This window comes from Toxotes jaculatrix, chromosome 15 (assembly GCF_017976425.1).
Source record: "Toxotes jaculatrix isolate fToxJac2 chromosome 15, fToxJac2.pri, whole genome shotgun sequence".
Classification (NCBI taxonomy): domain Eukaryota; kingdom Metazoa; phylum Chordata; class Actinopteri; family Toxotidae; genus Toxotes; species Toxotes jaculatrix.
In genome coordinates, this window is record NC_054408.1 from 23,622,414 (window position 1) to 23,636,099 (window position 13,686).

Below are 13,686 nucleotides of genomic sequence, written 5' to 3' on the forward strand. Positions count from 1 at the left end.
CTATATACCTGTTTTAAATTTGTTTTTGGCAAAAAAAGTTAACAAATGGAGCTTTAATATATTTTTATTCTTAACTGCAGTCATAGAAATTATTTTAGTGTTTTTTGCTTATTATTGTTCTGAATTTCTTTTACAGAAATTTAGTCTTGTCAGAACCATCTTAAAAATTAAATGATGCATCTGAAGGGGTTTACCTTGTAAACAAACAATTTAAATATTACTAAACAGTAAGTCATTACTCAGTTGCTGAAAGCTGTTATATTTATCATATTTTTAACATCCTCAAGTTGGCTCTGAGATAAAAAAAATCTATTGGGTTACAGAACATGATAAGTTTCTAAGAATGTTAACATTGTTCACTGAACTCAACTTTTAGTCAATGTTAAGGCAGGTGGCATTTCACCAATGGATGGGCTTTAGTAATTCCGTTGTTTGCTTTGCCTACAATGACAATAAAGCTGTTCTATTCTATTCTATTATTGGTACAAGCTTATATAAGAAACAACACCAAATATGGCCTGATTTGGTTTCAGACACTTTAAATTGGGAAGTATAATTTAACATTAATGCGATTAATAAAGTACATTAAAAGTACACTTTTTAAGATCATTGCACTGTCCAATAAATGCGCTCGTAAGCGGTGGCTTCGTTATGCCACAGGAACTTTCATTACTCAGACCATCTGTGCACTGATTTCAACATAGATGATTCTATGAGTGAATCAGCTTCTAGCATTTTTCAGACTCAGGTTGACCGCTTAATGAGTCATGTCTGTGTTCCTGACTTTGATGTTGACCTTACAACAATGTGCACTGGGAGCAAATCTCTACCTAGGCGAGTGTCATTTCATCAAAAGTTTGCAATTGACTGACTTCCTTGGGGATTACTTCCCTCTGTCTTCACTGCTTTTCACACACAAATACACTGTTGCACTGCACACACACATCCACACACATATCCACACACACTCATTTCCTAGGCTCTTGTCACCCATGCATGTGAGTCAAACTACCGGTTAAGCCTCCTTGTTAAAAAGATACAAATCAGCATAATTGAGAGCAGATGGTGTGGAAGTATGTGTGTGCGGGGGGGTGGGGGGTGGGCACATTGCAGGACATTTGTACCTGAATGAGGCCTGTGTTACGAGGTGAAGTGGGTACTCCATGGAACCAGCTGGCGGATGATAATAAGGCAGCCTGAACTGTTTCCTAGCTGTGGTTTTCAATTTAACAGCCTTTGCATCAGGCACAGGTGGAGAAGAAGCATGAGAGCTTCTAGAAAGGCCCAGAAATAACGAAGAGTGACATTCAGACGACAAAAAGCCGCGTTGACACTGAACCCTGACTGTGAAGCAATACTTTGACAGTACTAACAGGAAGAGGAAGTAAACAGCTTCCTTTCTCAGGCGCCCTGGATGCTGACTGTACTTGATGGATGTAAAGCTGCAAATACTCACCGGGCTCAGGCCTCTATAACTATTACCATAACCTATGAGCCATGGACCAAGCTGAAAGTCAAATGAGGTGGACTGGTTGTAATGAGCTCTTCAATTTATATTCTCATTATTAAAGTGATGCCCACTGCCAGGACCTCTTAGTCCCGTAGGCTTCTGTTGAGTGTGAAATGAGTGTGAAATCACCTACTAAAGGTTGCACTTATGAGCATTTAGTAATTAAAACCGTCAGCCTTAAAGGAAAACTCCGAATTTATATGAATCTAGTGTAATTCCCTCATATGCAGCTGTTCTGGGTCTGTGGGCCATTGTAAGTTTGCACATGCTCCCTACAGATTTGCAGAAAAGACGAGTGGCAGAGAAAAAAAAAAAAGTTTACTTGTGCGTTATTTGCTGCATGAGACTTTAGTGGAGTTTTACAAATAATCCAGAATTTTACATGAATCGTTTCATCAAACGTTGCCTCTGATTTGGATTTTTCTATGACGGAGGAGACAAATGCATGACCCATAGAGCCACTGTATCCAGATTAACAGGAAAGACACCCAGTTGAAATAATCCTTTAAGGAACACCTCAGACTGTGTCAGTGGGGAATTCATGAGGCAATCAAAAGAAAAAAAAAATCATTATATTTGTTTCAACTGCATTTCCCATTTCAAATAGTTTCCTTTGCGGTCGTAATGATGTGAATGTCCAACGCCTGATTGTTATGTTCCTCCTCTTCTCCTCCTCCAGTTGGGTAAAAGGAAAGACTTATTTAGCCGGAGATGAAAGGTGAGGTAAGACCAGGGGTACTTCAGAGAGGCTCACCGTGTGATGTGCTGTTTGAAGCCGATGCACACGGACCATTTCAAAGACATCTGGAGACCGAATGGCCAGTGGCACTGCGTTGCCATGGCAGCCACGTGCTGCACTATCCTCCGCTCTTTATCCAAGCAACCTCTGGTTAGAAGATAATATAATATAATAAGAAAGCTAAAGTAGATCCAATATTGGATTGGGGAAGGAGATGGTGAAATTATGGTGTGTTACCTGAAAAGGTCATGTCTCCAGCTGTCTCACCACCATTTGAGTGACTGAATGAAAAAAAGATCATTATATGGCAGGAGTCTTAAAAAGAAGGGTGCTTATTAAGCTACATATGAAATGATAGACTTTATGAGTGAGTTTTTCCTATAGGTTTGTTGGTATGAAGACATACCACAAAAACAAAATAAATGGTCAAACTTCTGAATTTATTACTTTACTTGCTCATTCATAATTCTCAATGAATCTGCCTACCTTTCTTTGGCCTATCAGTTCTCAGATGCTCAGATGTTGTTGTTTTTTTTTTGTTTTTTTTTTAAATATCATTGTCATCCTGTCATTCTACCTTTCCGACCTGCTATTACACAACCCACCTCCTCTTCATCACCACCATCACTTCAAAGGAGATTCAACTGAATAATTCAATCAGCTGCCTGCTGGCTTTACTCCACCACCACCAGATTCTAGACTCCAACAAGATCATATGCTTTCTGTTGTTTTCATGGGGCTCATGCTAAATATACACTCAACTGGCAGTTGATTAGGAACACCTAGAGCTAAAACTAAGTCAGTGTAATACAACAGGTTGACAATAAATCCTCCTTCTGGAAGGTTATAGTGTTCAGCCTTTGCTGAAACTGCTTCAGAGATGTGTTGATTCAACTGTATGATTGTTTTTGAAGGATGTATTTTGCGGAGCCTCAGGGAGGTGCTTCTGTTATTTAGCCCACCCTCACTGATATAAATGGAGCGGAGTATTAGAAACACTATAAAAATATTAGAAACACTGTCATTATAATGCAACACGATTCAAAATCAAATTGGCACCTGGGTGTAGGTGCTTCACATTCACGCGGTCTAAAAAAATCTTTTCCTGTTGCTAAGCAAAACAAAGTCAAGGCTAAAGGCTGAACATAAATAAAAAACTGGAAACATCAGTACGCTTCACCATTGTCTGGCTGGGGTTTGCTACAAGGGCACCTGCTCACGTTGTTTTCATTTATGATTTTACAGAAACGTGCAGAACATTCAGCCTGGAAGGAAGAAAACACGGTGTCAGCCCAGTCAGCAACTGTTGTCATGGAAGACAGGAAGTGATGGCAATGCTGCTCCACCACTACAGTTTCTTCCTGCAAGGGAGCCCGGTGTGCAGCTGAACCCAGGGGACAGCCACACTCCTCTGGAGCCCTTCGAGGTTGTTCTTTTCAGAGGATGCAGTGGAAACCCTCTGCCAGAACACCAACATGCAAGCTGCCAGGAACACAGCCAGAGGTGCAATGTACAGATGGATGGTTGTTGGGGCTGCTGAATTTTTACAGATGCACTGGAAGGTTATTCTACACAGCCATGAACACAACTGACTACAGGCGGAAAAACAGAATCCTTTCATTCCCTAATATATCTCTTATTGCTTTTCAGACATTGTGGACAAAGCCAGCTTATGTGAATTTTGTACAAATGAGTACGTACATCTGTTCATACAGAGGATGCCAGTTGAGTAGGCGGTCCAACAGTGTGGCCCAGGACACATTTCTGTCCTAAAAGAATGTGGCCACATGCAGCAAAGACCACCTCTGAATGTGGTCTGAGTGATCGGATCTCAGATGTGTCCTCAATGCATCTTGGGTGCATTCACACCTGTACATAGAGCTTGCTGTCCACTTGTGATCAGATCATCTGAGACTCATGTTAATGCCAGGTCTGAACAGGCCCTGAGTGTTACCATCACTTTCTGTGGACCATTCCCAAGAGCGGGAATGTATTTTAAACACAATGTGACCTCAGAAGAAAACCATGCAATGTGGTAAATCTGTGTTCTGAGAAACATGTAACATGGACTTAAAGAAAATGCAAAAAGAGTTTTCATTTGCATTTTATTTTTAGCAGAGTGCACATCAATCATGCATAAATTGATTTTTATGAAATAGCCCAAAGTTGGGATGGCAAACCTCCATGTATGACAGTTATAATTAATGACTGAAAACTGATCAGTTGATTACTTTTGTATCATTATTATTGCTGTCACTATGGAAGATTTCAGCTTGATACCCAATCATCAGGGCACCTTCGAAACATCAAAAAATCAATTAACCATAAATTCAGAGTTATACAAATGATGTTTTTGGGTGCATCAGGTTGGATGGTCTGTGCTCTGTAATTTAATCCCGACTGAATGAGGGCATGGTGAGATCAAACCATGGAGTCTGGCTCCTGAGTGGAAAGTCTAATTTCTATTTCTGCTTTTCAACTCTTATCACATGGTGAGCAAACTGTACGCTCATTTTGATTTTTCTACACCTGTAACTGTGCCAGCCGCACAGTTATCACACAGAGCGTAGACCTGCAGTCTGCTCGGGCTGTGGGAGTGAAAGAAGCTGTCAGGATGCAGAGACAGATTCAAACTACACGGGTTGCCATCGACACTCCTGTGCACCAGTGTGATGGACAGTGGACTTAGAAGCGAACACTTGCATACTTCAGACACACACACACATCTCCTGTTACTGGGGAAACCAGGCATGAATTTAAACTCTGTCAGCAGCCTGACACAGACATGTCCTGGCATGAAATCACAGACAGCTCCTCTGGAGCAGATGTTATTTATGTTTTCTTCTGTTGCCTCCCGTCTAAGAACGCACGCACGTTCAAATTTATATTTCTGTGACGTAAAATAAAAGCCATCATTAAACATGTCATGTGCAACATGTCAGTGAAACTCTTCAAGGACACTTGCACAGAGATCTTGCCTTTACTCCACGTGCAGACTTTGTTTCAAGGAGACTTTGCTCTTGATATTATAATTAGCTTGCACCCTCAAACTTGTGAATATTGCCAAGGTATTTCCTCATACACTTTAAAAAAAAAAAAAAAAAAAAAAATGACATACCGGTGCCTCTTGGGAAGACATCTAGTAATTCGATGTAAAATACATCCTATGATGTTGTGAGGAGCAGACATCAGGTGTGGAGACATCTTTACCGAGAATACCTTGACCAAAAGGTAATATTCTTTTTCCTCTAGATGTATAATAAGCTAAATAGGAGAAGAAGGTATAAAGAGGAAGGTATAAGGATCACACGAGTGAAGTGAGCCCTGAGGAACTAAATGTAATCCAGAATTGGATCTAGCCACGGGGCTGCTCTTCACTGGGTGTAGCAGTGATCAGAGATCAAAAGAGGGTAAATAAAGTAAAATAAAAGCTGAGAAATTCACAGAGACAAAGTAAAGTGCCTGAAGCCGAAAACAATCTCATGAGCTCTGTTCCGCTGAGGACCACATATAAGGTCAGAGCTTTCATTCTGTCCTTTCATTTTGAAAGGAAAAAAAAATAATGGACCACCTACTATGATTGTTTGCCGCTGGAGATATTAGTTCTTGCCTGGTGTGATATTTTTTTTTTTTTTTTTTGAGAAGACAGATGCATCTTCATTGAAAACTAAGGCACAGGAAGGTGAAATCACAAAAACAGCAAAAGTTGCTGAGAGCAACAAACACACCAGTAATCATTCAGAGGCACAAACAAATGCTCTTGACATGAGCAGTAACGCTGTGTCCCTGTTGTCTGCCTCAAGTCTTTTCTACTTTGACAGTTTTCATCTTTGAGATTCAATGTAGTCGACAACAGACTCAATGCAAAACACAGTAAGCAAGTGTTGTGATAAACTACTGATTATCTGTGATTGGATAAGTGTCTTGATAAAAAGATCACGCTGGGTGTGAATGGCTTTCTCCTTTTAAACTAAAGGAACGTTTTGGGCTATTAAAACTTTAGACAAAGTTTTTGTTCAGTTATCATGACACTGTACTCACCAAAAAGTTTGCCCAGAAACCAGGAACCATGTAACAGCACTGAAATAGAGAAACAAGGGTTCAGTTGTCTAACAGGTTGTAAACTGGCCAACATTAAGCCAGATTACCTAGACCACTAAGGTGGAGGTGAAACAGAAAGTGAACGTGGCCCAGAATGTCTGCAATGATCCCTTACTACTCAGAAAAAAAAAACAGTGCACACAACTACAGCAGGTCTAGAGACTGAAATTCACTGAACTCAGTGTTATGTTCATGAAACCAGTTTGAGACGACTTTAGCTTTGTGACATGGAGCATTATTCTGCTGAAGGTAGCCATTAGAAGATGGTGAACTGTGGCCATGAAGGGATGAACATGGTCAGCAACAATATTCAGACAGACTGTGACACTCAGACCATGATTGATTGGTAGTAAGGCCTAAAGTGAACAACTACTGACATGAAGTGGCAACAAAAAAAATTGTTAATGCAGCTTCAAAACCTTCAAAAACCTCTGAGATCTCAACAGTTTACTTGACGAATAAGAAATGACTGATAGAAATGACGGGCCAAACTTACAAAAATAAGCTCCAAGATGAAAAGAAAAACTTGCAGTGGTTTATGTATTTTGGCATTTTGAAGCATTTACATAGTGTGGGAAATTCTACCAGCAAACAGTGAGAGGTTGATACACAGACACAGTTCTTGTGTTCAGGCAAGCAGAGTCACTGCTGGCAAACAGAAACGCAGAGTGCGCCATCACATCAGTTTTTACAGGTTACAGCAGACATAAAATCAATGGCATTAACCTGTTTGCAGTAAAAAAGAAAAAAAGAAAGAAAAAAATCAACTGTGAGAGTAATAATGGTCCATTTCTTGTTTGGAGGCGGGTTCAGAGAAGGACTCTGGCCCCTCTCAGAGGACTCTGCATGCCTACCAGCCCAGTGGCCTCAGCACAAACACCAAAGAGGGCCGATGCAAATGGCTACATTGACCCAAGGTCAGTCAATCAGACTTCAGCACTGGCAGCCCAGCCCTTAAGGGCCCACACCACACCATTATATCAATCTGTCTGCCTTCAAAAGCAATTCCAGCACATCAATAGCGTGCTATTGTGGAGACCAGACGTGGCCACGAGGGCCGATCGATGCTCATATATTCCTTCTGTAGATACTCTCTTTGTCTCTCACAAGGGCTGAGAGTATTTACCAGGCAAAGGCTTTTCTGTGAGAACAAGTCTAATTTATTGTTCAGGCTGGTGATGGGGACTAACATAAAAATTACAGAAAGCGGAGAACACATTGACTTTGAGAGAGCTGATTGGGGACTATTGCAACACAGAGAATATCTCGCAGCTAAAATGATACATTAAGAACACACAGTGGGAGCATTAGAGATAAATAGTTTCTGTGCTGCTTTTTAGTAAAAGCACGGGTGGCAAGTAGGAAACATCAATGCTTTGTTGAGAATGCTGATTGAAGTTCATAGGCTGCAGGTGATTTGTGCAGATTTTAACAAGCAGATTTGTGGGCGCAGAAATAATCATTGCTATTTGTCCCCTTTAGCTCACATCTTCTCCTCAGCCCCTGCAGTTGATGTGAGCGGTGTACTTGATCATTTCTGCCCACAAGGGGGATGGCCTTTATCCTGCTTCATATTCTCTTTTGCTTGTACAGGAGTCATTTCAGGAGAATGCCATTTAATTTTCATCTCCATAAGAAAAGAACACGTCAGAACAGCAAACAAGCAAAAATAACAGCCAGCAGACATCCAATAGTCTCACCGATGATGAACACTGTTGGCAGATTTACAGAAGGCAATTTGACAGGTTATTTTTTTTAGAATAACACGTATTTGCATTTTACAGTACAAGGCACTTCACCCCTAGTTTATTTCCTTTCTCAAGTAAGTAACAGAGCAACACAGACAATAATACTCATGATAATGATAATACTGATTCCTTACTTTAAAGCAGCAGCTGTCCAGTTACATCTTATCTTGGTCTCCCTGATCTGTTTAAACAATGAGAAAAAACTAAATTGCATTAGTCCTGACTGTAAGCCCCGCATGGACTGACCAATCGATTCATGTTGTAGGCTCACAAAGTTGATGACGCTAAACTGTTAGCAAACTATTGTGTCTTTACATAACGAGCAAATGTTAAGTCCAGTTCATGCTTATCTCAATCAGGTCTGCAAGACATAAATTTTGTCACCCTCCCTTTTCCACAAAGGTCCACACTAATCCCTGCACTGATGTCCTCTGTAACATTGGCGACTGTAGACGCCGCAAGCTTGCCGACCATGGATGCAATAAAAAGCAGAATAGATGCTTGTTTTGAAGAGATGCTGTAAGAGGAAATCTATTAGTTGTATTTATGGCTGGACAAAGTCAAATATGTTCTTCTTAAGCAGCTGCACACACCATCTTCTTTAGTCTGCTCTCATTTCCTCATCAGGAGATATCGTTCAAAAAAAAAAACAAAGTTCAAAAAATAAATTTCAATGTTTTGTCTCTATTCTCCACACAAGAATGTCCTTGTAATGGAGAGCCACACCGCTGTTATCTTCAGAATATTAAGTTGTTATTATGTTTTTGCTTTATAAAACTGGCAGATATTTTTTTTCAGCTGTTTTATTAAAGAGCTGTTAAGACAGACATTTCTGCTCTGCGGTAAACATGAATTTAACTGACTCAGCCTTGTCTCTTCACATGGCTACTCTCAGAATTGGTTCTTTTATCTGCGCTCATTCCATCTGTGATGACCTCGGACAGACATCATTTCATTCTCCATTACCCCATTGATACGGCGGTGCTGAAGGCTGCTCTGCTCGCACTTCCTGCCTCAAGTCACTGGCCTTTTGATGCCCCTCTGTGTGATGTTTATCGCACAATAACACTGTCCGATGGAGGCTTGACCATCACTCAACGCTTTGTGCAACTTTTTGAAACCTTAACTATGTAAAAACTCTGTGAAAACACTGTCAAGAAGTTAGTCTTGAAATAAATACCATTTTTATCACCCAGGGTGTTAAAAAGTCGACACATTGCTGTCGCAAGCATTTTGGCACACAGTGATATATGAAAAAGATATACCACTGCACTTTCGGAATATCAGAAATTCTGAAAATCATCATGATGGACACATTGTGCACCATCATGTCTGTGCAGCCACTGACACCCTCAGTTCCACCCTGCCCACACTTTCAACCAGTGCCATGTGACCATGTGAGGCATTGTTCACACTGAGAACGATTATATGCATTGTGTGACTGCCCAGCTGTTTCCCTCATTTCCTCCCCTAACAGCAACTCCCACCGCCTCCCCCAATCCCACCCCCCCGCTGTGCTGCACAGACCTCCATGCCAGCAAGCTCCATCGTATAGTCTAAAACACTGAAAACAGCAGCAACCAAGTACTTTTAAGAAAATGTAACATTCTGCACGGCAGCAGAGAAAACAAATACTTTTACAAATGTATTAACAGATGCAGAGAGATGCCGTTTTAAATCTGTCAAGATGTGATCTCCCATGTTCATTTCCCGAGGGGATCTTTTTACTAACTGCACCAACAATTTAATTACTAATCCTTAACCATAACTTGACCATAGATTATTTCCTATTGCCACCATCGTTCCCTAACCCTGAGAGAGAACTCTGCCCCCTTAGAATTACACTCCTTTAACACTGTTGAACTCAAAACAGACAGTAAAAACAAAAGGATCAAAATCAGTGCAGCAGAAGCAGATATCCTTTTTTCCATTCCACACATTCTTCTTGCTCCCTCTGGAGCAACAAAAGGCTTTATACAATGTTATACACACTTCATACACAACCTGTAGTTGCAATGCAAAGGTGATGCAGAAAGTGAGAATTTTAAGAACATGTCACTGGATGTAAATAAATTAAATATAGAATTAAACACTACAGACCCTCTTGTCTGGCCAAAGGTTTGATCTACAATGACTAATGAAGACATCCACTTTCACTATGAGTTTCCAGTGAGACAAAAGTTGGACAACTTTGTTTCAATGATCAGTCAACAGATAAAAACCACAGCTAATTGCCTCCAGTCTACTCGTCATGTAGTCTGCACGAAATCTAGCTCCCCCACTGGACAGACTGATAGCTTTGAAAAATATTTTCACCTAAACCTGGAAATAATCAGAAGGTTTGAGGGTTCAGAAACATTTCACAGCACAAGAGGTTACATCATCATCATCATCAATGTGAAATGAAAAAGAAATATTCTGCACAGTTTCTAGATCAACAATAACATCTAAGATAATTCTGGGTATTGGGCAACTAAACTTCTTTGTACTAAAGGTTAGATTTCCTTGAGTCGTGTCCCTTATATTGAAGCATACGTTCAGATGCTCATCAGACGCTCGTCAGTGTTTACTATGTATTGTGAAGGTGAAAAAATGGCATCTGAACTCAGTGTCAGTGTCCAATTGTAAGACTGGAAGTGACCGCACCATCAAAAGACCAGTACATCAAGTTTAGTTCCCTGAGAGATAGAAAAGCAGCTCCACAGATACAGAATTTACTGGGATAATATGGCTCATCAGGTTCTGAATCCATGCCAGCGTGAGTGAATGCTCTCATTAAAGCAGAAAGGTGGACAAACCAAATCAAATCAAGCTTTATTGTCACTTTGCTGTACATACAACTGCAGTGCAGACAAAATGAGACAGCGTCTCCTGGGGTCAGGAATGTGAAGGTCAAAACAAAAGAAATAAAAATCATAATAATAAATACTAAATAAGTACTAAAGAGAAAAACACACAAATACGAAGAGATTCTGAAATTCATCTACATTCTTCACTCTTAAGCTGATATTATCATTTGTAATGAAAGAAGTTGTATTAAGTTTGAAACAAATGCAAAATACAACTACCTTTACTATTGGTCTCACAGTTTTGGACCCCACTGTATATCAGGCACATTCAACAAGCTGTTGCCCTGATTTCTCATCATTATTAAAACAGAGTAACAATACTGAGCTCTCCTGCTAATCATAATGACAGGCACAGCATTCATGAGGGCAACACATCCTTAAAGAGTGATGCATGGATCTGCTGAAAGAGTCAGTTTTGGATGAGGGAAGTCGTCCCTTCTTGCTCATGAACGTACTTCTTCTTTCTGCCCTGAAGCCTCTGGATGTGTGTGTGTGTGTGTGTACTTGCTTGAAATTGCTTAATGATTTGCTTTCATCTGCCAATGTTCCAATAGAGTTGTCAACCTTTGTGAGAAGGAAAATAAGTCAGCTATAATTGCATGTAATCAGGCATGCTCAAGGCTAGGGAAACCAGAACAGGTACAGGGCAAGTGTGATTTAACATAAAAAGGGAAATGATATACTGTGGCTGCATGTTATGTGGTGCATCTATGTATCTGGACAATCTTGTTAGATAAAGACATCAATTCCCAGTCTTTTCAGAGAGTTCTTTTTTCTTTTCTTTCGTGATGTTTCTTCAATTCCTCAATTTACATGTGGCAGCATGTATCTACTATTATTAAGTTGTAGTTGCTCAGGAGGGGTACAGGAAAGGGTACCAAAGTATCTCAGGGTTTCACTAAATGAATCCATACAGAGTCAAACAGTGGCTGAGCACACACAGACTAGTGATGAATTAAAGGAAAAAACCTGAGGAAATGAGTGGAGAAACATGACAAATCCAGATGTTTCCACAGGTGCACTGCCTGGTATGATTAAACAGTTAACATGTATTACAATACTGAGCAGGCCCAGCTGATTCTGATTTTCTATGAAGATGGAAAAGAGGAGATGATGTAAGTGACTTTGAAAGAGGACTGATTGTTGTTGGCACAGATGGGAGGAGCTTCAGTCACAGAGACTGTTCAACAGCCAGTTGAATTCGGTCAGTTGTCCTGTCGATGTTTTAGAATTATCAGTTGTTACTTTTTTCAACGTTTGACGCTTTTTAGTTGAGGTGCATATGAACAAAACAAAAAAATAACGGCACCCTGAAAAAAGCGCTCACTTTTCTCGACCAAATATACTGACCTAAATGTTAGCTACATAGCTAGTGCTATGTAAATAAAATAAAATAATCTCTCCGTTAATGTAACTCAATCACTGTTGTCTCTCGCTCTCGCTGTCTTCTGCTGGCGCTGTTAGATCACCGGAAGTCTTGACCGGAAGGACTGGCCCACACACTCAAGTTCTAATGTCAGCAGTCGCTATATTGTGCAAGGAGCGAATAGGAACAGTGACTAAAGTGACATCTGCATTTAGATCTATGGGAAAAACATCAGTAAACAGGAACAGAACTCAGCAGCTCTTCCTCAGGTGACTGAGAACGTCAACGCGGGACATGATCAGACTCTGTCAGCGAAAACAGTCAGTCGACAATCACACAGAGAGGCATATTATAGTAGAGCTGCTGTGCATTAACCCCTCATTACAAAGATGAACATTTGAGAGTTCAGTGGTGCAGAAACCACAGACACTGGTCTACAGAGATGTGGGGAAACGGTGACTCACATGCTGTGGCCTTCACAGTCAACAGATCTCAACCCAGTTGAACACTTATGGGAGATCTTGGACCGACGTGTTAGACAGCGTTCTCCACCACCATCATCAAAACACCAAATGAGGAAATCTCTCTTGGAAGAGTGGAGTTCATCCCTCAGTAGAGTCCAGAGACTCCGTAGAATCAATGCAGTGCAGATGAAATGAAGCTTTTCTGGCAGAAAGAGAAAGATTACCAACAGCATCATCACCATGAGTGTAATCCACTGACTCGGAGTTCTGCAGAAACGTCAATTTCACTGCAATGTGATGAGCGAGCTGCCTACAAGTTTCCTGTGTAGCTGATGAAACACCTGTTTTCATCACACAGCAGCAGAAATGAAACATGAGTTTCCCATATCATTTCTATACTTTCTGACTTGACAGCGGGGTTGTAATTTTACATATGGACGTCACAGCAGCCTGACTTCATTAATTATTTAAATCTCCGAACATGGAGTCAGGAATTGTTAAGATCGAAGAGGAAATAGTATTTTTGTGTTTTGTTTTTTTTTTCTAAACATCAGACTTGAAAAGCTTTTAGTCACAGTTTCCAAGTTTAACAGAAGAACAATCTCTGAGCAGAAGTCCAAAGTGTTTTATTTATTTTTAACTACAGTGATCAAGCCGTTTTTTCCACTTGCAGTCATGTTTATGAATATTTGGACTTGTGGCTTAAATGCATAGAACCATACATTATAATCTAACCTCATTATAATCTTTTTTTTTCGTTTTTTTGCAAACCTGGCCTGAGCATGAGTCTCAACATGAACTGTTACCTGCAATTACCAGATGTGGCTAAACCGATTAAATATAAGACCTGATCTGACTCCCTGTTAGAAATCGGAGCAAAGTTGTTGCTGCTGTACAGTGAAGGAGAAG